Source organism: Oryctolagus cuniculus, chromosome 3, assembly GCF_964237555.1.
Source record: "Oryctolagus cuniculus chromosome 3, mOryCun1.1, whole genome shotgun sequence".
Taxonomy (NCBI): domain Eukaryota; kingdom Metazoa; phylum Chordata; class Mammalia; order Lagomorpha; family Leporidae; genus Oryctolagus; species Oryctolagus cuniculus.
Genome location: NC_091434.1, coordinates 85,779,764 through 85,806,350, shown reverse-complemented (window position 1 = coordinate 85,806,350; position 26,587 = coordinate 85,779,764). Strand labels below are relative to the sequence as shown.

General features: G+C 37.7%; 1 pseudogene; it reads right to left on the bottom strand.

Annotated features, from left to right (window-relative positions):
• LOC100355540 (angiogenic factor with G patch and FHA domains 1 pseudogene) overlaps positions 1-26,587 on the bottom strand; it is a 174,231-nt pseudogene that overhangs the window by 58,353 nt on the left and 89,291 nt on the right.

Genomic DNA, 26,587 nt, shown 5'->3' with positions numbered 1-26,587 from the left:
CTTCAACAACCCCCGTAAATGCCTATCCCCTTCACTCTGTGCAGCACCTATCAACCGGATTTTAGAAAGAAATGTGAGTACGTTTCATCTTCTCAACTGTTCTTTGAATAGTTTTCAATGGTGCTCTTTGTTCATTTGTTTTGTTTGCTAATCTTGCGTAGAATTCTATCCTAATTAGTCCACAGTGTTTGGAGTATCTGCATGCATAACCTTTTAGGGCTTTGCTCTAGGTGTGACATTCTATGTGCGTATCTTTCACAGTCTAGTAGTATTGGTATTTTACCAGTTAGGCATGTGGAAACTTCAGGTACCTTTGCCCTTCTCCCAAACAATGTAATTGCCTTAAACATTTCCTCCATATACACTGAGAATCACCTTAGCCCTTAAAAACCATCAAATGTAATTTAGAAAGCAAGAGAAGAAGGCATATCAACTGTATTGTCATAATTTTACTCTTCTTGTTGTCATTTCTTCCTATCTGGTGTTCCAGGGCACCTTGACGTCTCATTTGCCTTCTATTGAGAGGACTCTTAGCCATTATTTTAGGGTAAGTTGGCAGTAAACAAATCCCTTTGGTGATGCTTCATCTGAGAATGATAATTTCCCTCCATCGCTAGAGAATCTTTTCAGTACATACAGAAATCTGGATTGATGAGCATTTTCTTCTAGCATCTGCAAAATGCGGCACTTCCTTCTGGCCTCCATGGTTTCTGATGAGAAATCCTGTCTTTGAAATTCTTTTCCCTTACAGCTAATGTGTTTGCTCTAACTTCTTTTAAAGTCTTCCTTTGTCTTCAGTTTTCAGGAGCTTAATCATGATGTGTCTTAGTCAATATTTCTTTGGTTTATGCGATTTTGAGTTTACTCAGCTTCTTGAATCTCCAGATATATGTCTTTCAATACATTTTGGAATTTTAAATTATTTTTAATAATTTTTGGCCCCATATTTTTCCCTATCCTCAGCTACCCTAAAAATAAAAATTTTAGCTCTTTTTTTTAATTATGGCTTTTTTTTTTTTTTTTTGACAGGCAGAGTGGATAGTGAGAGAGAGAGAGACTGAGAGAAAGGTCTTCCTTTGCCGTTGGTTCACCCTCCAATGGCCGCTACAGCTGGCGCGCTGCGGCCGGCGTACCGCGCTGATTCGATGGCAGGAGCCAGGTACTTCTCCTGGTCTCCCATGGGGTACAGGGCCCAAACACTTGGGCCATCCTCCACTGCACTCCCTGGCCACAGCAGAGAGCTGGCCTGGAAGAGGGGCAACCGGGACAGAATCTGGCACCCCGACCGAGACTAGAACCCGGTGTGCCGGCGCCACAAGGCAGAGGATTAGCCTATTGAGCCACGGCATCAGCCAGCTCTTTTTGTTTTAATCTCAAATGTACCTGAGGATTGTTTTCATTTTTTTTCCCATTTATTTTCTCTCTAATGGTCAAGTTGGGTAAATATTATCAGTTTGCTTTCTTGCTTGTTTGCTTTCAAGTTCTCTAGTTTTTTAGTTTTCTTTTTTTGTGGGTTTTTTGTTTGTTTTTGTTTTGTTTTTTGTTTATTTGCTTGTTTCATTTTATTTTGCCTTCATGCTGCTGTTGAACTTATCCAGTAAGATTTTTGGGGGGAGTTTGGGTGGAAGTGGATTATTTTACATTACTGTATTTTTAAGTTTTAAAGTTTCAATTTATCTCTTTATAGATTTGGTTTCTTTACAGAGACCTTCTATTTTCCATTTACATGAATCATTTTTGGGGCCGATGCTGTGGCACAGAGGGGTAAAGTCCCAATCTGCGGAGTGCCAGCAGCTCTACTTCCAATCCAGCTCTCTGCTATGGCCTGGGATAGTAGTGGTGGACACCCCAAGTCCTTGGGCCCCTACACCCATGTGGGAGACCTGGAAGAATCTCCTGGCTCCTGGCTTCAGAACAGTTCAGCTCTGGTGGTTGTGGTCATCTGGGGAGTGAATCAGCAGATGGAAGACCTCTCTCTCTCTCTCTCTCTCTCTCTCTTTCTCTCTTTCTCTCTGGCTCTACCTCTCTGTGTAACTCTGTTTTTCAAATAAATAAAATATTTTTTAAAAAATAAACAAAAAAATAAATGAATCATTTATAATTGTTCTTTAAAGCATCTAAATGCTTTAACGTCTTCATCAGATACTTTCAATGCCTGTCATTTCAGCGTTCAATCTGTCAGTTGTCTTTTCTCATGGAAGTTGAGGTGTTCCTAGTTCTTCATATGATCAGTGAGCTTCTCATAGCTGGAACTGAGACAAGTCCTGTCACCCTACATGCACGAAAGAAGTCTGAGCAGAGCTGCGAGTCTCTCAGACAGCCTTCTCTGACGCTGTCTCTTCATGATGTGGGACTGCACACCACACAGTTTTCTTATTTCTAGATTTTTTTCTCTTCCTTACCTCTTGAATTCACAGATTTTTTTAAGGTCTAAGTGTTTTCATGAAGTATACTAGAGTCTTGTAGAGGAAAGGTAATGGGTCCAAATTACTGTTTTTTCCTTTTGTACATGAGATATTTTTAAGATAGCAATTTCTTTTTTTTTTCTTTTGCCAGACAGATATAGACAGTGAGAGAGAGAGACAGAGAGAAAGGTCTTCCTTTTCTGTTGGTTCACCCCCGAAATGGTTGCCATGGCCGGCGTGCTGCACCAATCCGAAGCCAGGAGCCAGGTGCTTTCTCCTGGTCTCCCATGTGGGTGCAGGGCCCAAGCACTTGGGCCATCCTCCACTGCCTTCCTGGGCCACAGCAGAGAGATGGACTGGAAGAGGAGCAACCGGGACAGAATCCGGCTCCCCAACCGGGACTAGAACCCAGGGTGCCGGCGCCACAAGTGGAGGATTAGCCAAGTGAGTCGCAGGGCTGGCCCAGATAGCAACTTCTTGAAAATATAAAACCCCTATAAGAGAGAATACTAAAGAATTAAATTCCCATAGTTTCTCACTAGGAGAAATACAGGAGGATAAAAATAGCACCTAGCTTAATGGAAACAGAGAAGGACATAAAATAATAATAGTAGTGGGAAAGAGAGGAGAGATTCAAGGGGAAAAAATGGAAATATTTTCTAAGTATTTTTTTATTTCTTATCTCCAATTTGGGTTTCTGGGTGTGTTGCAGTTTTATTTATTATACTCTTGAATGTTTATTGTCTACACCTATAATTTCTCCAGTGACCTGAATTTGTTCAAAGTGTAAAGACACATAAGGAAATCAAGTAAAAGAAAACGTAAACTTGCTTACATGGATGTGCAGCATGTCTCATAATCCTAATCAAATGGCTGAGACACCTTTTAATTCACATTTTTTCTGAATTAAGAAAAAAATCATTTTTGAAAAAATAAAGAAATATCTGTACATTAAATACTGTATAATATTACAGTATTTAACTTGGGCCTTGTTTTATTTCACATTTTTGCAAGTAGCAATGGATGAAATGATTAGCTTTTTAACACATTTCTGCAAATGCTTCTCACACAATGCTTCTTCCAAATTAGGAAGACCAAGCGAAAGAGAATCATTTCAGATCTTTACTTTTACTTTTCTTCCCAAATTTTCTTCCCAAAAAAGTATTTATATTTTAAACTTTAATTAGAGGGACTAATTAAAATGGACTATTGAATAAAGTGGAAAAAGTATTTCTAAAATCTGTGAACCATAGCTATACTTTGTACAACTCTGTTTGTAATTCTTTCTTGGAACATGCAAGAGAACAATTGGCACAATTATGAGTATGTTTTTTAAAGCACATATGTGACAACAAATTAAATCCTACCACAATGAATGATATAACTTACAGCAACATCATGTGAAGCATGCTATGATACCCATTTTCTTTATTTAAGATTTATTCGAAAGAGTGACAGAGAGGGAAAGGAGAGAAAGAGAGAGAGAGCAAGAGAGAGAGGGCGCTTTCATCCTCTGGTTCACTTCACAAATGGTTGCAACAGCCTGATCTGGGTCAAGCTGAAGCCAGGAGCCAGAAACTCCATCCTGGCCTCCCATATGGGAGACAAGGGCCCAAATATTTGGGCCATCATGCACTCACTGCTATCCCAAACACATCAGCAGGAAGCTGAATCAGAAGCAGAGCAGCTAGGACTCAAACCAGCACTCCAGTATGGGACACCATTGTCTCAAGCAGCAGCTGAATCTGCTTTGATACAACACCACCACCCCCATCCCAGACAGTTTTAGACAGCCAAATACCATCTTCTCTCTAACACTCTCTCCAGTGTGCATCTACTCACAATGCCTAATTCTCAGGAATGACAGGACCCTAATAGAAAATAATTATACAACATAGCTAAGAAAGAGATAAACATCATGTCTCCACATGTTAAACAAAAACAGGGTAGGGCTTTTGAAAAAACTACAATTCCTCATCTGTAGCAAATCTTAGAGAAGACTGGGGCCAGCACTGGGGCACAGCAGGTGAAGCCTCCACTTGCGCTATATAAGAGTGTGAGTTCGAATCCCAGCTATTCTGTTTCCAATCCAGCTCCTTGCTAATGTGCCTGAGAAGGCAACTGGTACAGCCATTTGGGGAATGAACCAGAAGATAAAAGATAACCTTCCTCTCTCTTCCTCTCTCTCTCTCTCTTCTCTCTCTCTCTCTCCCCCCCCAATCCTCTCTCCCCCACCTGCTTTGCAAATAAATAAATGAATGAATGTTTACAAAAAAATTGAGGAAGATCACAGTCTATCATGTTAACTGACCTGTTTGCATCTAGTACTCCAGGATGTAGCTGTGAGAGATAATCTAATCCAACATTTGAATTTATAGGAGACAGAAATGATCTTCCACAGAAAATCTTCAGAAATGCTTCTTTTTGTATTTAACATCAATTCTATATATACTTACACATAAATATACATACAATTATATATATGCATGTAATTATCATGCTTCTGATATGAAAGAGATAGAGATAATTGGGGAGAATCTTCTTTAATAAAGTAGAACTATGGTGTTTCTTAGTCTTCTGACAACTATTTCATAAAATGATTCCTCAAAAGACAAGATTCCACACATCTTTAATAAATATTTGGCCTAACAGTTAAGATGCCACTTGGGACATCTAGTAATCCCAAATCAGAACTCCTGGGTTGGAGTTTCAGCTCCTTCCCCAATTTCAGTTTTCTGCTAATGCAGACTCTGGGAGAGTGTCAGTGATGGGTCCAGCAGTAGGTCCCTGCAATCTGTGTGGGAGATATGGTTTTAGTCATTGGTTCCCAGCATGAACAGGACCACATCCTTGCTATTGCCAGCATTTGGGGAGAGAACCACCAACAAATAGAAGTGAATTTTCTCTCTTTCTCTTTTGCTCTTTCAAATAAGTTAAACAAATCCATTTTAAAAAGAGAAGCAGGGGCCGGTGCTGTGGCGCAGCAGGTTAACACCCTGGCCTGAAGCGCCGGCATCCCATATGGGCACCAGTTCGAGACCCGGCTGCTCCTCTTCCAATCCACCTCATCTGCTATGACCTGGGAAAGCAGTAGAAGATGGCCCAACTCCTTGGGCCCCTGCACCCACGTGGGATACCTGGAAGAAGCTTCTGGCTCATGGCTTCGGATTGGTGCAGCTCCGACCATTGAGGCCAACTGGGGAATGAACCAGCAGATAGAAGACCTCTCTCTCTCTCTCTCTGCATCTCCTCTCTCTGTGTAACTCTGACTTTCAAATAAATAAATAAATCTTTAAAAAATAAAATAAAAAATAAAAAGAGAAGCAGAGACTATGTTGTAAAGTGCTTTTGACCTAGGAGGATACAAATTGTATGGTCTTGGCAGGTCATCAACAAACCCAAAAAGCTTTAATTTCTTCATCTTTTGGGGCCAGCGCTGTGGCGCAATGGGTTAACACCCTGGCCTGAAGCGCTGGCATCCCGTATGGGCACCGGTTCTAAGACTCAGCCACTCCACTTCCTATCCGGCTCTCTGCTATGGCCTGGGAGAGCAGTGGATGATGGCCCAAGTCCTTGGGCCCCTGCACTCGTGTGGGAGACCTGGAAGAAGCTTCTGGCTCCTGGCTTCAGATTGGCACAGCTCCAGCCGTTGTGGCCAGTTGAGGAGTGAACCACTGGATGGAAGACCTCTCTCTCTCTCTCTCTCTCTCTCTCTCTCTCTCTCTGCCTCTCCTCTCTCTGTGTTACTCTGACTTTCAAATAAATAAATAAATCTTAAAAAATTTCTTCATCTTTTTTAATCAATAATTCACCAAGTATTAATTTTGTCATTAGACCTCTGTGTCAGGCATTTGGGTATGCCTTAGGGGTCAACTAGTTTAATAGAAACAAATTGCATACAAATTTTAATTGCAGAAAGACAAAAATTTTCATCTTCCTCAGCAGTAATTTCAAATACTGGTTGATGATAGTTTTCTTGACATTGCTATGAACTCAGAACAAGAACTGTAATATCCTTCCGAGCTATTAATTAACAGCATTTTAAAAAGATAAAACAATCAAGGTTGTAAATTAAATGTCATTTTATATTTTCATTCTTAGTCACAGTGGCTCATTCAGTTGAAATTTATACATACATATTAACATCTACACTAGGGAGTTATTGTATATAACTTGGATATAAAATCTTACAAGCTTATTTATTTTGTTCCTATTAGAGTATAAGAATAATCCCAGTAATACTTTGTTTTCAATAGATGGAATTTACTTAAAATTTGTGTGTTATCTTCATCTTAGATTAGAAAAAGTGTACATATATTTAAAGAGAATTGTGAAGATCAAATTATGATAATGATTATACCTTAGGGTATACATTTTGAATAAAGTCTACATTGCAGGTAGCACTGTTATAATGTATGGAGAACAATGCAAGAGACTCAGTAATTCTATCTCTTGGAATTTAACTTACCAATATACTTGCATATATATAAAATAGCATGTGCATGTGGATATGTTGTTTATAATAACTGAACATTAGAAACAAATCAAGTGTTCATCAAATTAAATAAATTTGATACAATACAACGTAACTTTTAGAGAAATTTGTGAAAATGCAGCTTTGGAATGCTTTGTATCTGGCACTGTAGCATAGTGGGTAAAGCCGCCACATTCAATGTTGGCATCCCGTGTGGGTGCCAGTTCGAGTCCCAGGTGCTCCACTTTGATCCAACTCTCTGCTATGGCCTGGGAAAACAGTGGAAGACGGCCCAAGTCCTTGAGTCCCTGCATCTCGTGGGAGACCTGGAAGAAACTCCTGGCTCCTGGTTTCAGATTGGCCCAGCTCTGGCTGTTGCAGCCATCTGGGGAGTGAACCGGTGGGTAGAAGACTTCTCTCTCTGCCTCTGCCTTTCTGTAACTCTGTCTTTCAAATAAATGAATAAATTTTTAAAAACAAAGAAAAAGATATATATATACATGCATACTATACATATATACAAGCAAGATATATTATATTTGTATACACAGGATGTAGCTATACATATATATATTAGATAGATACATATTTACACACAGACAAGATACATATAATGTATATACAAGATATAGCTGCATGTCTACATACATGTATACATATACACAATGTATATATACACACAAGATACTTGGATGATATAGATAGATGATGGATACACATAAAAGTAGATGATAGGATAGATGGATAAATAGATATTCTTGTATAAACATCAAAGTCTTTTTAGAGAAAACTGAAGAAGGGAGCTGAGTAGATGGGGACAGGAACAAAAGGGAGACTTACTTTTCATGTCATATCTAGCAGCACTTTTTGAACTTTGTTCTGTATACATGTATTACCTATTCAAAGAAAAATAAATAAAAATTTAAAACTTCCAGTTACTAAAGAAACTAATAAAGTGTAAGACTGCTTACTTGTTTTATCTTTGTGTGTTTGTTTTTGTTTGCTTGATTTTCTAACAGACTTAAAAGCTGCGATTTTCTAATTGAAGTCATACTTTTAAAGAATAGCTAAAGGCTTTAAAACCAGGACCAATAATGATACTAATATCCTGCACCAAAATTGTCAAATTGATTGACTGAACATAATTATAAAATAAATTGATTGCCTAGCTCACCACTATGTAAGTAATGATTACTTATAGTAGTTATTCTTAATAGCATGCAGAAAGGGAGTATACTAAATTGTACCTGGTTGTGGAAAGATAAAGGGAGACTTTTTACAAACACACATAAACATACATACACATATACATACTCATATGCACACATACATACATGTGACAGCCAGAAGTTCATCCCCCCTCCACCACTGAGAATCGTTGATTGGCAGTAGGTATGTGCCAAATTTAAATGTCCTTTAGAAAATAAATGCAACCACCAATGAAATAATTCTTTAATTAAATCAAATAAGAATCTTAGTGATTTTAAATTTGTCATTTCATTATTTTTTATTCAACAAACCATTATGATCATTTCATTTTTGTGACTCTGCTTCTTGGCACTAATAGGTGGTGCCAAGCATCACTTTCTAAGTGTTGTCAGGAATAATTCAATTCAAGACAGCTTTACATAGGCAAACTTGAAAATGGAACAAAAGACTGTGAATACTTCAGTGATGGCACAGTGTCTGACTGGGGATATCAGCAATTATGAGGAGGAAACATCAAAGTTTCCTTTGTAACATTTTATGGTCATACATTTGTAATGGAAAGGGAAAAGAAAAGAACCAACTGAAATCATTTATGCTGCAAAGAATAAGCATAATTTCTCTCTGGAGTAGATTAGATGGCCTTTTGTTTAGCAAAGCACCTTGTCAGGCCACTTGGGTTTCAACGCTGAGTCCTCCAGGCCTAGTTTGGAAAAGGACAAAGAAACAAAGGCCTATCTGGGTTGCTCTATATTTAAAAAGTGAAAAGTGCGAAGAGATAGGTTAGGAGCAGCCTGATGAGAAGGATAGTCTCCACAGAAGCAAATGGTGACTACCAAGGCTAAGGCCAGACAAAGAGTAGAGACACTTGCTTAGGGGTGAGGACCATGAAATTCTGTATAGCCAAATTCTCAGCTAAGTCCTAGAATCACGGACACTTACAGAAAGTGAAGGGTGAGGCAGTCAGAGGCCCACAGAAGAGGCGAGGGGAGTGCAAGGGAGCTGCAGCAGGCAGAAGTCATCTGGAGTGTAATCTCTCTGATCATGCTGGAGAAAGTTAACCTCTGATGAGGCTGGAGGGATGCAAGAAGAGAAAAAAACTAGCATCTCATATATACTGTAATTACCAACAAAATTTCACTACAGTCGCCTACCCAAAAAGAAGGCAAATTGCCCCTTCCATTCTCTATCTCTTTCATCATCAGTAAAACCCAATATAAAAAAAGTTTTCATGCATATTTGAATGCTCTAGATGCACTAAAGCAAAATCAGTCTTTGAAGACCCCATCTGGGTAGTAGTTTGATTGTGGAATTTTGTTTTGCATGAATATGTAGATTACAAATGGGTTTCTTTAATCACCACCTGTATCACTTTTTTAATGGTGACATAAAATCATCATCCTTAAATTACACCAAGCAATGACTCTTGTTTAGGTAAATAAGCCTGGTCTCTAAATCTAAATGCCTTATCTAATATTTGAAATTAATTTTTAAAAATGCACATTTATGAATCTCATAGTATGCTCGTGAAACATTTCATCAAAAGGAGAGACAAAACCAAGGGCATATGAATCTAGTGGCAGTGACAGATACTAGATATTAGAGTATCATATAGAAAATCTCTTTCATTGCAAACACTCTGAATGACATCCAAATCAAGATAAATATCAGATGGATCTGAATTTTTTAAATGTCTGAAACCCATTAACTGAACAAAAATATTTTCTTGCAGTAGGTTAAAAAAGAGGGTCAGAGAAAGAGAAATATAGAACAAGGATAAAAAATAATCTAATAAATCAGAGATAGAAATTATTAGGCTCAGTATTTTATTACAAGCAAAATTAGTTCTTCTGTCTGCTTAATAGAAGTATTAATTGGAAAATCTCTCCAATAACAACAAACTATAGCTGAACAGTTTTCAGTTATCCATATTCATAAAGACTGGCTCACAGGTATAATGTACTATGGAGGTTGTTTACATCTGGCTCATTATTAATTTCTAATTAAAATTTTACTTGATCTATATAAACCTGTTTGTGTTCTTTGAGTGTATCTCACTCATGGGGCAAAGAATGGGCAACAATGAATAGAATATTACTACCAGCCCATCCTATCTCCTAGTACACCTCCCTACAAGTCCCTACTTCTCAAGGTAACCACCATTCAGAATTCAAACACTATATACTAGCTTTTCTTCTTTTTGAATTTCATGTAAATGGAAAAACACAGGGTATGTCTGTATTTGTTCACTCAATGTTATGTCTTTGAGACTCACTCACATTCTTGCGTATAGTTGTAACTTATTCCTAATCATCGTTGCACAATGTTAACACATCATGGTTTAGCTATCCATTCTATAGTTGATGGGCACTTGGCTAGTTTTTTCGTTGTGCCATTATGAATAATGTTGCCATGAACATTGAAGTGTATGTCTTTCAATAAGCTGAACTCCACATATTTTGTAGCCATCAGCCTAGGCCTGGAACTATGCATCACATATGCAACTAGTAGAAACTGACACAGGCTTTTCCAAAATGGTCAGGTCACTTTGCACCCTTAGCATCAGTGTGTGATAGCTGTAGGTATGCTCCATCTGTGTTAACACTTGTTGTCAGACATGGAATAGGGGTGAGGGGTGGGTTAATTGTTGATTTGTTTTTAAATTTATTCATTCTGCTAGATGTAATATGACTTATCATTGCAGTTTTAAGCTCTATTTTTTAAGGTTAATAAGGTAAACCCGGTATTTTGAATATTCCTTTTTTGTGAAGCACCGATTCAAATCTTTAATCCATTTTTCAATTTTATTTTGCATCTTTGTTTACTAATACATAGGGGTTCAGTATGTATATTGGATCCTAGTATTTTGTTGTGTACATTAATAGCAAATATTTACTTTCACCCTATGGCTCAATTTTTCACTATCTTCCAGATTTATACTGTAATGCTGTACACATAACCAAGGGTTTATTATTACAAGAAAATAAAAATAAATGTGTATGCACCCAATTACAGTGCACCTGGCTATTTAAAAGAAATGTTAATGAATCGAAAGGAGACATAGACTCCAATACAATAGTAAAGGGTGGCTTATACACCCTACTTTCATCAATGAACAGATCAACTAGACAGAAAATCAACCAGGAAACAACACAGCTAATTGACACTATGGACCAAATGAATATAACTGATATCTACAGAACTTTTACCTCACATTTGCAGAATACACATTTTTCTCATCAGTGAATGGAACATTTTCTAGTATAGACCATATGCAAGGCCATAAAGCAATTCTCAGGAAATTGAGAAAAATCAAAATCATACCATGCCTCTTCTCTGACCACAATAGAATGAAGCCAAAAATCAACAACACAAGAATCTATAGATCATATGCAAACACAGGGAAACTGAACAACATAGTCCTCAATGAATAGTGTCAAAAGAGAAATAGTGTCAAAAGAGAAATAAAAAAATTTCTGAAAACAAATGAAGATAATAATAATCATATCAAAACTTATGGGATACAGCAAAAGCAGTGTTAAGAGGGAAGTTTATAGCAGTTGGTGCCTACATGAAGAAATTGGAAAGGCACCAAATGAATGAGGTATCGATGCATCTCTAGGACCTAGGAAAACAACAAATCAAACTCAAAATTAGTAGGGAGAAAGAATTAAAATTAGGGAAGAAATAAACAAAATTGAAACCAAATAATCAATGCAAGTGATCAGTGAAATGAAGAGCTGGTTTTTTGAAAAAATAAGTGAAATTGATACATCATTGGTCTAACTAGCCAAAAACAGAGAGAAGATACAAATCAATAAAATCACAGATGAAGAAGAAAATGTAGCAATAGGTAACACAGAAATAAAAAGAATCATCAAGGATTACTACAAAGAGCTGTATGCTAGCATATGAGAAAACACAAAAGAAATGGATAGAGTTCTAAACACATATAATCTACAAAAATCAAGTCAAGAAGACACAGAAAACCTAAACAGACCAATAACCAAGATAGAAAGTGAATCAATAATGAAGACCCTCGCAACAAAGAAAAGCCCAAAACTGGAGAGCGTCACTACAGAATTCTACCAGACATTTACATTAAAACTAATTCCAATTCTTCTAAAGCTATTCAAAAACAATTGAAATGGAGGAATCCTTCCAAACTCCTTTTATGAAGCTTGCATTTCCTGAATTCCTATGCCAGAAATAGAAACAATAGAGAAAGAGTGCCGCGGCTCACTAGGCTAATCCTCCGCCTAGCGGCGCCGGCACCCGGGGTTCTAGTCCCGGTCGGGGCGCCGGATTCTGTCCCGGTTGCCCCCCTTCCAGGCCAGCCCTCTGCTGTGGCCAGGGAGTGCAGTGGAGGATGGCCCAGGTGCTTGGGCCCTGCACCCCATGGGAGACCAGGAAAAGCACCTGGCTCCTGGCTCCTGCCATCGGATCAGCGCGGTGCGCCGGCCACAGCGCGCCGGTGGTGGCAGCCATTGGAGGGTGAACCAACGGCAAAGGAAGACCTTTCTCTCTCTCTCTCTCACTGTCCACTCTGCCTGTCAAAAAATAAAAAAATAAATAAATAAATGAAAAGAAAAAAAAAAAGAGAAAGAGAATGACAGACCAATATCCCAGATGAGCACAAATGCAAATATCCTCAAGAAAATATTAGCTAATCAAATTCAACAACACATCAAAAATATCATTGACCTGGACCAAGTGGGATTTATCCCTGGTATGCAGGGATGGTTCGACATCTGCAAATCACTGTGATGCATCACATTAAGAAACTTAAAAACAAAAACCATATGGTTATTTCAATAGACGTAAAGAAAGCATTTGATAAAATACAACATCCTTTCATGATGAAAACCGTAAGCAAATTGGGTATAGAAGGAACACTCCTCAACACAGTCAAAGCAATCTATGACAAACCCACGGCCAGCATCCTACTGAATGAGAAAAAGTTGAAAGCATTACAACTAGGATCTGGAACCAGACAAGAATCCCTTTTATCACCATTGATTTTTTTTTTAAGATTTACCTATTTATTTGAAAGTCAGAATTACACAGAGAAGGAAAGGCAGAGAGAGAAAGAGAGGTCTCCCATCTGCTGGTTTAGTCCCCAAGTGGCCGCAACAACCTGAGCTATGCTGATCCAAAGCCAGGAGCCAGGAGCTTCCTCCAAGGATTTGGGCCATCTTGTACTGCTTTCCCAGGTCATAGCAGAGAGCTCTATTGGAAGTGGAGCAGCCAGGACTCCAACTGGTGCCCACATGGGATGCCGGCACTGCAGGCGGCAGCTTTACCCACTGCGCCACAGCGCCGGCCCCTCTCACTATTGATATTTAATATAGCCCTGAAAGTTTTAGCCAGAGTCACTAGGCAAGAAAAAGGAATCAAAGGGAAAGTAGGAAATCAAACTATTCCTATTTGCAGATAACATGATCCTACATATAGGGAATCCAAAAAACTCCACTGAGAGACTTTGTGAACTCTTTAAAGAGTTTGGTAAAGTGGCAGGATAGAAAATCAACACAGATAAACCAATAGCCTTTATATACAAAAACATCATAGCAGAGAGAGAACTTAGAAGGTCTGCCTATTCACAATAGCTCAAAAAGAATTAAATACCTGAGAATAAATTTAACCAAGAATGACAAAGATCTCTATAATGAAAAATTACAAAACACTAAAGAAAGAAATAGGAAAGGACATTTAAAAATGAAAAAAATCTTCTATGTTTATGGGTTGGGAGAGTCAACATCATCAAAATATCAATAATGCCAAAAGCAATTATCAGATTCAATGTGATACTAATCAAAATACCAATGGCATTCATTGCTGATCTAGAAAAAATGCTGCTAAAATCATAAGTAAACCCAAGAGACCCCAAATAGCTAAAGCAATCTTATACAATAAAAACAAAGCCTGAGGCATCACAAAACCTGATTTCAAGACATAATACAAGACAACAATAATCAAAACAGCCTCGTACTCACAAAAACAGACTTGTAAACCAATGGAACAGAATAAAAAGTCCAGAAATCAATCCATGCATCTACAACCAACTTATATTTGACAAAGGAACTAAAATCAATCCCTGGAGCAAGGAGAGTCACTTCAACAAATGGTGCTGGGGAAACTGGATCTGCAGGTGCAGAAGTTTGAAACTAGACCAATACCTAACACCTTACACAAAAATCTATTCAAAATGAATAAGATATAAACCTATAACCAAAAGCCATCAAATTACTAGAGAACATTGGGAAAACTCTGCAAGACATTGGCATAGGTAAAGACTCCTTGGAAAAGACCCCAGAAGCCCAGCAAATCAAAGTCAAAATTGACAAATAGGATTACATCAAGCTGGGAAGCTTCTACACTGCAAAAAAAAAAGAGAGAGAGAGAAAGAGACACCCAACAGAATGTGAAAAAATTTTTGCAAACTACACAACTAATAAAAGATTAGCATCCAGAATCTATAAAGAGCTCAAGAAATTCAACAACAACAAAACAAATAATCCAGTTAAGAAATAGGCAAAATGACTTAAGCAGGCATTGTCCAAGAGAGGAAATTCAAATGGCCAACACACACTCGAAAAAAATGCTCAGGATCAATAGCCATCAGGGAATTACAAATCAAACCACAAAGAGGTTTCACCTCACTCCAGTTAGAATGGCTATCATACAAAAATCAACAAATGACAAATGCTGGTGAAGATATGGGGAACAAAGTACCCTAACCCACTGTTGGTGGAAATGTAAACTGGTGCAGCCACTATGGAAGACAATATGGAGATACCTCAAAAATTTGAATATAGATTTACCATATGATCCAGTCATCCCACACCTGGGAATTTACCCAAGAGAAATGAAATCAGTTACAGTAAGAGTTATCTGTACCCCTATGTTCACTGCAGCACAATTCACAATAGCAACAATATAGAATCAACTGTTGATTGGATAAAGAAATTATACATACACTATGAAGTACTACTCAGCTGTAAAAACATGAAATCTTGTCTTTTGCAACAAAATGGATGCAACTGGAAACCATTATACTTAGTGAAATAAGCCAGTCACAACAGGACAGATATCCTGTTATCCCTGATCACAGGTAAGTAACAGAGTACCTAAAATGTAATGTATTGTAGTGAAATAGACATTTTGAGATTCAATGATTATTTACAGTCCTTGCCTCTTCCCTTGAGGAATAGTGTTTTTTTTTTCTTTTCCTTTTTCTTCATACTATTAGTTGAAATGTTTTACATGGTGTAGGGTTAACTATATGATCATTAAGTAAACTGAAAATAGATCTCTGTAAAAATTAAGAGTGGGAATGGGAGAAGGAAGAGGAGGAAGCATTGGAGCATGGGGTCGGGGGGATGAAGGGGGGAATGCCACTATATTCCCAAATCTAAATACATGAAATATATGAAGCTTGTATAATTTAAATAAAACTTTTAAAAAATACAAAACAAAAAAGTTGACTGAAGAATTTTTGGAAAAGCCAAAATAACTTTCTTAAGAATAATAAGGGGGCCAGCACCATGCTGTAGTGGGTAAAGCCACCGTCTGCAGTGCCGGCATCCTATATGGTGCTGGTTCAAGTCCCAGCTGCTCCATTTTCCATCCAGGTCTCTGCTATGGCCTGGGAAAGCAGTAGAAGATGACCCAAGTCCTTGGGCTCGTGCACCCTAATGGGAGACCCGGAAGAAGCTCCTGGCTCCTAGCATCGGATAGGCACAGCTCCGGCTGTTGCGGCCAACTGGGGAATGAACCAGTGGATGGAAGACCTCCCTCTCTCTCTCTGTCTCTGCCTCTCTGTAACTCTGACATTAAAATAAATAAATCTTTTAAAAAAGAATAATGATAGGAAAATAAATTTGGATGAAATAACTAATAGTTACTGAGGGAAGTAAATACTAGGGACTCTCTGAGACAGAGCAAAAAACCATCTCGCAATCAAAAAGAGCCATTTACAAAGAACACTGTAAAGAAATTTCTCTAGTGCAATCTAGGCAATATACACACTGAAACAAACTACGGAATTGATATAATTTGCTTTGGAGAATTCTCAATGAGACATAAACAATCTTTTGAAAAGAAATTTGTGTTTACTTTAAAATTACCATGATCAACAGTGATCCACTGCATACAAATCACTTCCCAGAGGATACTAAATCAGGTGTTTTATGTTCTAGAATACAGCTTTGCCAGTGACAACACCTCAGAGTAGTCCACGATTATTCAAAGAAAACTTTTCTTGGGTGAATTTTTGCTTGTTTCTTTAGAAGGATAAAATGTTTGCCTTTCTTCTAAAGGATTTATGGCCAAGCTCTATCAATGCAAATTAAACAGGTTATGCATTCTAGGACAAAGAATCAAAAAATAAAAAACTGAGACAGTAAAACAGAAAGATGTAGGAACTGAAAGGTAATCAAGGTTTGTCCAGGCTCAGGATACTTGTAGAAATGAGCAGGAATAAGAAAGGGAGGAGATGTACAATTTGGGACATGCTCAATCTGACTTGCCACAAATGGTAGAGTTAGAAATGTGCCAGGGGAATCCAATTCAATGCCATCAAGGTGGCATGTACCAATGCCATCTCACTAGTCCAAGTGATCAGTTTCAGTTCACAATTGATCATAATGATAGGTCTAAGAATCAAAGAGATCACATAAACAAGACTAGTATCTGCTAATACTGATAGAATTAAAAAGGAGCGAACGATCCAACATGGGAAGTGGGATACACAACAGACTCATAGAATGGCAGATGTCCTAAACAGCACTCTGGCCTCAGAATTAGCCCTAAAGGCATTCAGATCTGGCTAAAAAGCTCATGAGACTATTTCAGGCATGGAATGCCAAGACACTCTGGCAAAAAAAGAAAAAAAAAAAAAAACCTAAATGAAAGATCTCTGTGAGTGAGATCCCAGTGGAAAGAACAGGTCTTCAAAGAAGGAGGTACCTTTCTCTGAAGGGAGGAGAGAACCTCCACTTTGACAATGACCTTGTCTAAACAAGATAAGAGTCGGAGAACTCAAGGGGCTTCCATAGCCTTGGAAACTCATGACTGGTGCATAAGGAGATTACTGATGCCATAAACAGGAGTGTCAATTTGTAAAGTCAACAACAGGAGTCACTGTGCACTTACTCCTCATGTAGGATCTCTGTCCTTAATGTGCTGTACATTGAGGCTTAATGCTATAAGGAGTACTCAAACAGTATATTTCACTTTGTGTTTCTATGGGGGTGCAAACTGTTGAAATCTTTACTTAATGTATACTAAACTGATCTTCTGTTAAAAAAAAGAAGAAATTAGCAATTCCCAACTTGACTCTCACTGGGATTAAACATGACAATAGGTCTGATCTGATTTCATCATCATTTAAAAAATCATCTATTATTTTTCACTTTATGTTTCTGTGTGGGAGCAAACTGTTGAAATCTTTACTTAATGTATGCTAAACTGATCTTCTGTATATAAAGAGAATTGAAAATGAATCTTCATGTGAATGGAAGGGGAGAGGGAATGGGAAAGGGGAGGGTTGCGGGTGGGAGGGACCTTATGGGGGGGAAGCCATTGTAATCCATAAGCCGTACTTTGGAAATTTATATTCATTAAATAAAAGTTAAAAAAAAAAGGCCATAAAAAAGGATGTACCTCTCTCTGAAGGGAGGAGAGAACTTCAGCTTTGACTATGACCTTGTCTAAATAAGATCGAAGTCAGCAAACTCAAAAGGCTTCCATAGCCTTGGCAACTCATGAAAGAGCCTAGGGAGATTACTGACACCATAAACAAGAGTGTCAATTTGTTAAGTCAACAACAGGAGTCACTGTGCACTTACTCTCCACGTAGGATCTCTGCCCTTAATATGTTGTACTATATGAATTAATGCTATAACTAGTACTGAAACAGTATTTTATACTTTGTGTTTTTGTGTGGGTGCAAACTGTTGAAATTTTTGCTTAACATATACTAAACTGATCTCCTGTATATAAAGATAATTGAAAATGAATCTTGATGTGAATGGAATGGGAGAGGGAGCGGGAGATGGGAGGGTTGTGGGTGGGAGGGAAGTTATGGGGGGAGGGGAGTCATTGTAATCCATAAACTTTACTTTGGAAATTTATATTTATTAAATAAAAGTTTAAAAAAAATAAAAAAATAAAAAAACAGAAAAAAGAAATGAGCGGGAAACAATACAGGTAAAAAATGCTGTGGCAATGAGTGCAAATTGTCCCACTACAAGTATTATCCCTCTTTTCCCCAGTTGCATAATCTCCACCTCATATAAAGGCTGCATATGCCAGATTTCCTTGCAGTCATTATGACATGTACCTAAGTTCTGAGCAATGGTCCATTGCTGAAAGTGGTGATAGCAATTTGCACAAGTGGCTTAAAGGGTATAAACAAACACTTATTATTTCTTCCTTCCCACCTGTGATGGCAGCATCCCATATGGGCACCAGTTCAAGTCCTGGCTGCTCCACTTCTGATACAGCTCCCTGCTAATGTGCCTGGGAAGGCAGCAGAAGATGGCAAAGTGTTTGGACACCTACCACCTACATGGAAGCCCCCGAAGAAGCTCCTGGCTCCTGGCTTCAGACCAGCCCAGCTCCAGCCATTGCGGCCTTTGAGAAGTGAACCAGTGGATGGATGACCCCTCTCTGTCTCTCTGAAACTCTGCCTTTCAAATTAACAAGTAAATCATTTAAAAAACAAACAAACTACCCAAGGTTTTGAATGTCATGTTAAGGATTTTAGATGCTAACAAAATTAGGTGTTGAGCAATAGATATAGAAATGATCAAGGTAATGCAATCATAAAATGAATATGATAATAGCAATCAATGGACAATGTTGCATTTATAATATTTAATCATATCAACTAAAAGGAAAATACCTATTGATTATATCTGTCAAATATATTCTGTTTACTCCTTACAATTTTGTGAGCTATTGTTACAACCACTTTACAGATTATCAATTCAAGTTCAAAAGAGGTAAGTGGGGGCCCATGTTTTGGAAAAACGGGTAAGGCTACCACCTGCGATGCCAACATCCGATATGGGTGCCAGTTCATGTCCCTGCTGCTCCATTTCCTATCCAGATCCCTGGAAATTTCCTGGAAAAAGCAGCAGAAGATAACCCAAGTAATTGGATCCCTGCTACCCATGTGGGAGACCTGGAAGAAGCTCCTGGCTCCTGGCTTCAGCTTGGCCCAGCCCCAGCCATTGCAGCCATCTGCGGAGTGAACCAGCAGGTGGATGATCTTTCTCTGTGTGTTTGTCTTCTCTCTGTAGCTCTGACTTTCAAATAAATAAATAAATCTTTAAAAAAAAAAAAAGAAAAAGTAAACAAGAGGTAAGTGAACTTCTTCCCAGAATGCATTGCCAAGGATTTATCATAAAATAGAGTTCAGTGCTTTTAGTAATAGCTAAAGCAGAATTGCCTACTGTTAGAAGGTAGAAGGGATACACACACACACACACTCACAAGCGTGCACGCACACACACACATACACACAACTGTGTCAAAGGATAGAAGCTGTATTTTTCCAAGGCATTTAAGAAAATCTCTGACCACTCATTAGCTAACTTCCAAACTAACTGAGCAGAAATTTCAGCAGCTATTCTCTACAATAGATAAAGACAATCAAAAAAAAAAAAAGTATCAAAAGCAATCCCTAGTGATTGAAGGAAGGGGTACTGATTTCTGGAATTGCCACATCACATTATCTAAACTGTCTAATTTTAACAAAAATAAATAAGAAAATCACCCAAATAAATTGAACATAAATCAGGGAAAATTCTAGTGTAAACTGTGCTTATGCAGTTCCAGATGTTGGATTTGCTAGAAAAAGACATTAAACCAAATATGTTCAAAGAACCACAGATGATTGCTTCTAAAAAATAAAATACTAAAATAGTATTGCTTCACTAAATAGATAAATCAATAAAGATATGGAAGCCGGTAAAGAAGAAACAGAAACACAAAAAATACATAAAGAAAAACAGTAAAGGAGAAAATATAAATCACAAACTATCAATAATACATGAAATACATCAGTAATGCATCAAATGAAACAGTTTAAGCACACTGAATAAAAGATGGATACTGGCAGAAAACACTCTTATAAATGACGCAACTATACATGATTTTTGAGAAATACATTTTGGATTTAAAGGCACAAATCAGTTGAAAGTAAAATGACAGAAAATAGTGCACATGCAGCTAGTCTAGAGAGAGCGGGAGTACTTATTCCAATATTATAAAAATAAGAAAACAAAATGTTTATTAAAGCCAAGAGGAACATTTTATAATAACAAAATTTTCACGCTATCAAAAATATAGCAATCTGCTGGCGCTGTGGCACAGTATTTTAATCCTCTGCCTGCAGCGCCGGCATCCCATATGGGCGCCGGTACTAGTCCCGGCTGCTTCTTTTCCAATCCAGCTCTCTGCTATGGCCTGGGAAAGCCGTGGAAGATGGCCCAAGTCCTTGGGCCCCTACACCCACGTGGGAGATGGGGGGGGGGGCGAAGCCCCTGGCTCCTGGCTTCGGATTGGCGCAGCTCCAACTATTGCAGCCATCTGGGGAGTGAACCAGCGGATGGAAAACCTTTCTCTCTGTCTCTCCCTCTCACTGTCTGTAACGCTACCTCTCAATAATAAACAAAATCTGTTAAATATAATATATATATATATATATATAGCAATCATAAGCATATATGCACCTAAAAACAAAGCTCCAAATACATGAAGCATAAGCTCTGGAAGCAATGAAGAGGTAACTAGACAAATCAACAAGGATACTTAGAAAGTTTAATGATCAATTTATAATCACAGAAAACACAAGAATGGAAATTAGTAAGATCAATAATAGAAGAACTAAAAATATTTTTAAACAACAAGACCTAGCAGACAAAGAAACTCAACAACAAACCCACAATCTAGAGTGAAATCAGCTAAGTATATGAACAGATATTTTTCAAAGAATGAAATACAAATGGCAAACAGACACACGAAAAGATTAAGATAGAAATGAATGGAAGTATGTTTCATATTTTCAGGTTAAAAATCATATTTTTAAATATCCATGCTGTCCAAAATGATCTGCAGATTCAATGAAGTCCCTACCAAAATTACAATATTTTTCATTGACATAGGAAAAAAAAAGCCTAAAATTCATGTGGTACCACAGAAATCCCATAAAATCTAAAGCAATATTGAATAAGAAGAAAAAAGCTGAAGGAATCACACATCTTGATTTCAAATTATACTACAAAATGGTAGTAATCAAAATATCTTTGTACTAGCAAAAACCTAAACACATTGTCCAATGGAACAGAACAGACAACCCAGAAATAACCCCAAACATAGCCTTTCAACTAGTTTTCAAAAAAGGCACCAGGAAAACACAAGAAAAAAAGGATATTCCCCACAAAAAATTGTATGGGAGAAACTGAATGTCTGTATTAAAAGAAATAAAAAGAGCCCTGCACTGTGGCACAGCAGGTAAAGCCACCACCATCAGTGCTGGCATTCTATATGGACATCGGTTTGAGACCTGGCTGCTCCATTTCCAATCCAGCTCTCTGCTATGGCCTGGGAAAGCAGTGGAAGATAGCCCAAGTCCTTGGACCCCTGCACCCTCATGGGAGACCTGAAAAAGCTCCTGGCTCCTGGCTTCAGATCAGTGCAGCTCCAGCTGTTACAACCCATTGGGGAGAGAACCAGCAATGGAAGACCTCTCTCTCTCTCTCTCTTTTACTCTCTCTCTCTCTCTCTCCCTCTGTTTGTCTGTTACTCTTTCAAATAAATAAATCTTTAAACAAAATAAATGAAATGAGATTTTTATTTTACACCATACAAAAAAAATCAACTCAAAATAAATTAAAGATGCAGACATAAATCTGAAAGAAAACAGAAGGATAGCTCCTTGACATTGAGGTTGGCAATGATTTTTAAGCAACCTATGGAATAGGAGAAAATTTTTACAAGCCAGTACACAGTTAGAGATTAAAATTCAAAATATATTTTAAAATCATATAATTCAATAGCAATAAAATAAGTGCTTGAAAATTTAGGCAAAGTATCTGAATAAACATTTCTCAAAAGAAGGGATATAAATGGTCAATAGGTATATGAAAAGGGATTCAACATCACTAATCATCAGGGAAATACAAATCCAACCTAAAGTGAAAAAAATATAACAAAATACAATCTCACTCATATTAGGATGGCTATTTTCTTTTTATTTATTTATTTATTTATTTTTTTGACAGGCAGAGTGGACAGTGAGAGAGAGAGACAGAGAGAAAGGTCTTCCTTTGCCACTGGTTCACCCTCCAATGGCCGCCACGGCCGGCGCGCTGCGGCCGGCGCACCGCGGCTGGCGCACCGTGCTGATCCGATGGCAGGAGCCAGGAGCCAGGTGCTTTTCCTGGTCTCCCATGGGGTGCAGGGCCCAAGCACCTGGGCCATCCTCCACTGCACTCGCTGGCCACAGCAGAGAGCTGGCCTGGAAGAGGGGCAACCGGGACAGAATCCGGGGCCCCGACCGGGACTAGAACCCGGTGTGCCGGCACCGCTAGGCGGAGGATTAGCCTAGTGAGCCGCGGCGCCGGCCCAGGATGGCTATTTTCAAAAAGTCAAAAGACTACAAGTGTTGGTGAAGATATAGAGAAAATGAAACATTATACACTATTGGTGGATTATAAATTGGTAGAGCCAATATGGGAAACAGTAGTTCACAATTAGAACTATCAAATGATGAAGTAGTTGTAATTATGAGTCTATAGGTAAATGAAGTGAAAAAACTATATCAAAAATATATCTGCACTCCTATGTTCATTGCAGCAAAGTGTTCACAGCTGCCAGGATAAGTAATCAACCTGACTGCTCTTTAATAAATGAGTGGATAAGGAAAATGTGCTTATTAGATAAATATAGATTAGAGAGTGAGAATGAAATACTATTCAACTTAAAATAGGAAGGAAATTTTGCCATTGTGACAGCAGGGATGAACTGAGAATTTGAGGTCTGACTTTCACAATAAGGAGAAGGACTCATAGCATTGGAATTTCTCCAAATTATACAAAGGACTCGCAATCACATATAAAACAAATGTACAGAAGTTATTTTTAGCAAATAGTTCAATATTCACCCAAATTTTCCTGCTATTTTTAAATTAGTAATACAGTATCTGAGTTAAGAGCTCTATTGTGTATAAAATTGGTAAATATGATTCAAGTAGAACCTAAATCATGTTAACTGAGTACAAAAACAAACAATGCAGACTCTGGAGCTAAACTGCCTAGACTCAAATTCTACCTTTGCCTCTTACTAGTTGTGTGACTTAGGCATGTTAATTGCCTCAGTGATATTATATATAATAATGGAGATAGTTACATGCCTACTTCTTAGGAACATCGTAGACATCAAATAGAGTGCCACATGTGAAATGAACACTGTATGTTTTAGCAATTTTTTTCAGTCTTCCTCCCCAAGGTATTCTTTGTGCTGCTTGAAATTTTTCCATTTACTTCTACCCTTAACTTCTGCCCTTAGCCCGTTTTCAGTCTAAGCTGTCAAATTCTGTTCTACTTCACAATCCTGCACCTTAGACATTTGCTTCTGATGCGGAACTCTGTTAAATGGTATCTGAAATGATTTGTAAACTGTGGCTTCGTAGTGCAGTGCAGTAGTGAATACCAGTAGTACATAGGTAAAAATTAGCTCTGGGAATTACAAAAAGATATTGAATAAAGTGATTCTGAGCTTCTGCCCAACAAGAAGAGTTGGATAACATGACTATGGTGACCAAACATTCTATATTTTGGCAAATACTTCAAATACATTACATCATGCAAATTTTGCAAGAAGACTTGAGGCTTTGGTTTGGGGGATGAGTATTAGGAGCCCCCCCCCAACTTCTTAAAAATATTTTATTCCTTTGGAAGGCATAATGAGAGATATGGAGAGACAGAAAGAGAGATCTTCTATTTGACAGTTCACTCCCTAAATGGCCACAATGTCAAGGGCTGGGCCAGGCTGAAGTCAGGAGCCCACAACTCCATGCAGGTCTCTTATGTAGATGCATAGTATAAAGCAATCAGGCAATTATCCCTTCCATAGCCTATGGACTATAGTTCCTAAGAAAAACACTTCAAGACATTGACCTAGGCAATGATTTTTTTTGGATAAGAATCCAGTAGCCCAGGCAATAAAAGGAAAATATACAAATGGGATTTCATCCAATTAAGAAGCATCTGCACAGTAAAGAAAACAACAAACAGGGAGAAAAGACAACTGAAAGAACAGGAGAAATTTTGTGAACCATGCATCTGATGATAAAAAAAATTATACAGCAACAAAGCTCTTCAATTCAGTAATGGATAAAGGATTCAAATAAATATTCTCAAAAGAAATGCAAATGACAATAAATACATAAAAAAATGCTCAGTATCGAAATCTTCAGATATTGAATCAGACCAGTAGTGGGTATTTTAAGAAAGCAAGACTTACCAATCTCATCATTCACTGAGATGCTTACTCAAGGCCAGCAATAGTTATAAAATTGACAATGCATTCTTGCATGATGCTTTGTAAATATATTAAAGTGTCACATTTGTTCTTACTGTAATGGTCTTTAGAACACTATAGTGCTGTACATAACATATGAGTTAAAACAGTTATACCATTTTAAATGGCAGGTGACTCAATTCTAAAATTCTCTACTTCTTCCTTTATATTGTAACTCTTCATTATTGCTATACAAATCTTGAAACTGTATTTCTATTCTCAATTTGATCCTTTGGGTGCAAGTTTAAATAATATTTTCTATAACTTGTTAATAGATTAAGTCCTTCTTGTTTTTCTTTTGCAACAAAACACTTTATAATTCACAACAAACAAATCAACAATGTCACCACCAATGGACAATTTAGCTATTTTAATCAGAAAGATCAGGATAGTTTGAGAGATATTAAGTGTGTGACCAATTACACAGACTCTAGAGCCAGATGTACTTATTGGCCATATGATCTTTCTTTGCTTGTGAGACACAGATAATATTAGCATTTACTTATTATCATTACACACTTCAATGTAATTATAGTGTGATGGTTGCTCAGTCCTTAACCAGTTACATTAGATGGAAAATGTCAAAGAACAAAATAGCCCTGATCCATAACCACCTACAATTTAAATGTTACTCATATCTTTGGATAGGCTTAAATCCAGATGATTCTTCTATACCAATGAAAATCTGTGGCATGAGAGCTGTTTATTTCCATTACCATTTTTTCTATATTTCAAACAGTCAGAAGATTTAAAATAATAATTCTAGAAAATGAGACATCCAGTTTTACCTTCTTATTTCTAAAAAAAAAAAAAGAAAGAAAGAAGGGAGACATTTTTCCACCCAATTCATTTGTGCCACCATTAAACATAACTTGAGGATAAAATAATGGCCCAGCAAGGAAGGAATTCACCAGCTTCCCATAGCTTTAGCTCAAGACAGTGAAATGTTCACCAATAAAGAATATGGAGAAAATGAGTCAGTCCCAAAACTGAGCAGAGCAGAGAGAGGATGGTGAGGTAAAAACATCACTAAATAAAATATTGCTAAAATATGTCCTAGATCAATTTTGCCTCCAAAGACAGGATCCTACCAAGTTATCCAGCTTCTCCAATTGCTTGATTATCTGTCTCATTTGGGGATTGAGCTGTATTAGCTGTGAAGTCCCAGCATAAAATTATGCAACTCAAATCTCTACCATTCCCATTCAATAACCTAGATGTTTTTGGAAGGTACCCCCTACAATTTAATAATGTTTTACTGCAGACTACACTCTAGGCCTTATATTTTAATTATGCCTCAGAGAAATGGCACAATCTATATTTTAAATAGATATTTGACTAAATCTCTCATTCTATTTTTGTGAATAGAAGAGACATATGTGAGTAACATAATAATGTAATAGCTGGGTTTATAGATTTCTAACAACTATATCAAAACAATGATGCTTGATTGATGATTATTCATTAACTATTTCACCAGTTGTTTAATAATTGATACTACTATTCTCTCAATATAGTTTATAGTGATATTCAACAGACTAAACCAAACTGAACCTTAATAGAATCAAATACTAAAGCTTTTCAATTCCAGAATTAAATTCCATGAAGTGGGGGCCAGTGCTGTGATATAGCGAATAAAGCCGCCACCTGCAGTGCCAGCATCCCATATGGGCACTGGTTCGAGTCCCAGTTGCTCTGCTTCTGATCCAGTTCTCTGCTGTGGCCTGGAAAGGCAGTGGAGGATGGCCCAAGTCCTTGGGCCCCTGCTCCCACGTGGGAGATCCAGAAGAAGCTCCTGGCTCCTGGCTTCTAATCAACACAGCTCTGGCCATTGCAGACTTTTTTTTTATTTTAACTTAAGACATCACAGGTATCATATGCATCTCTTTTTTTCAACTTTAATTTAATA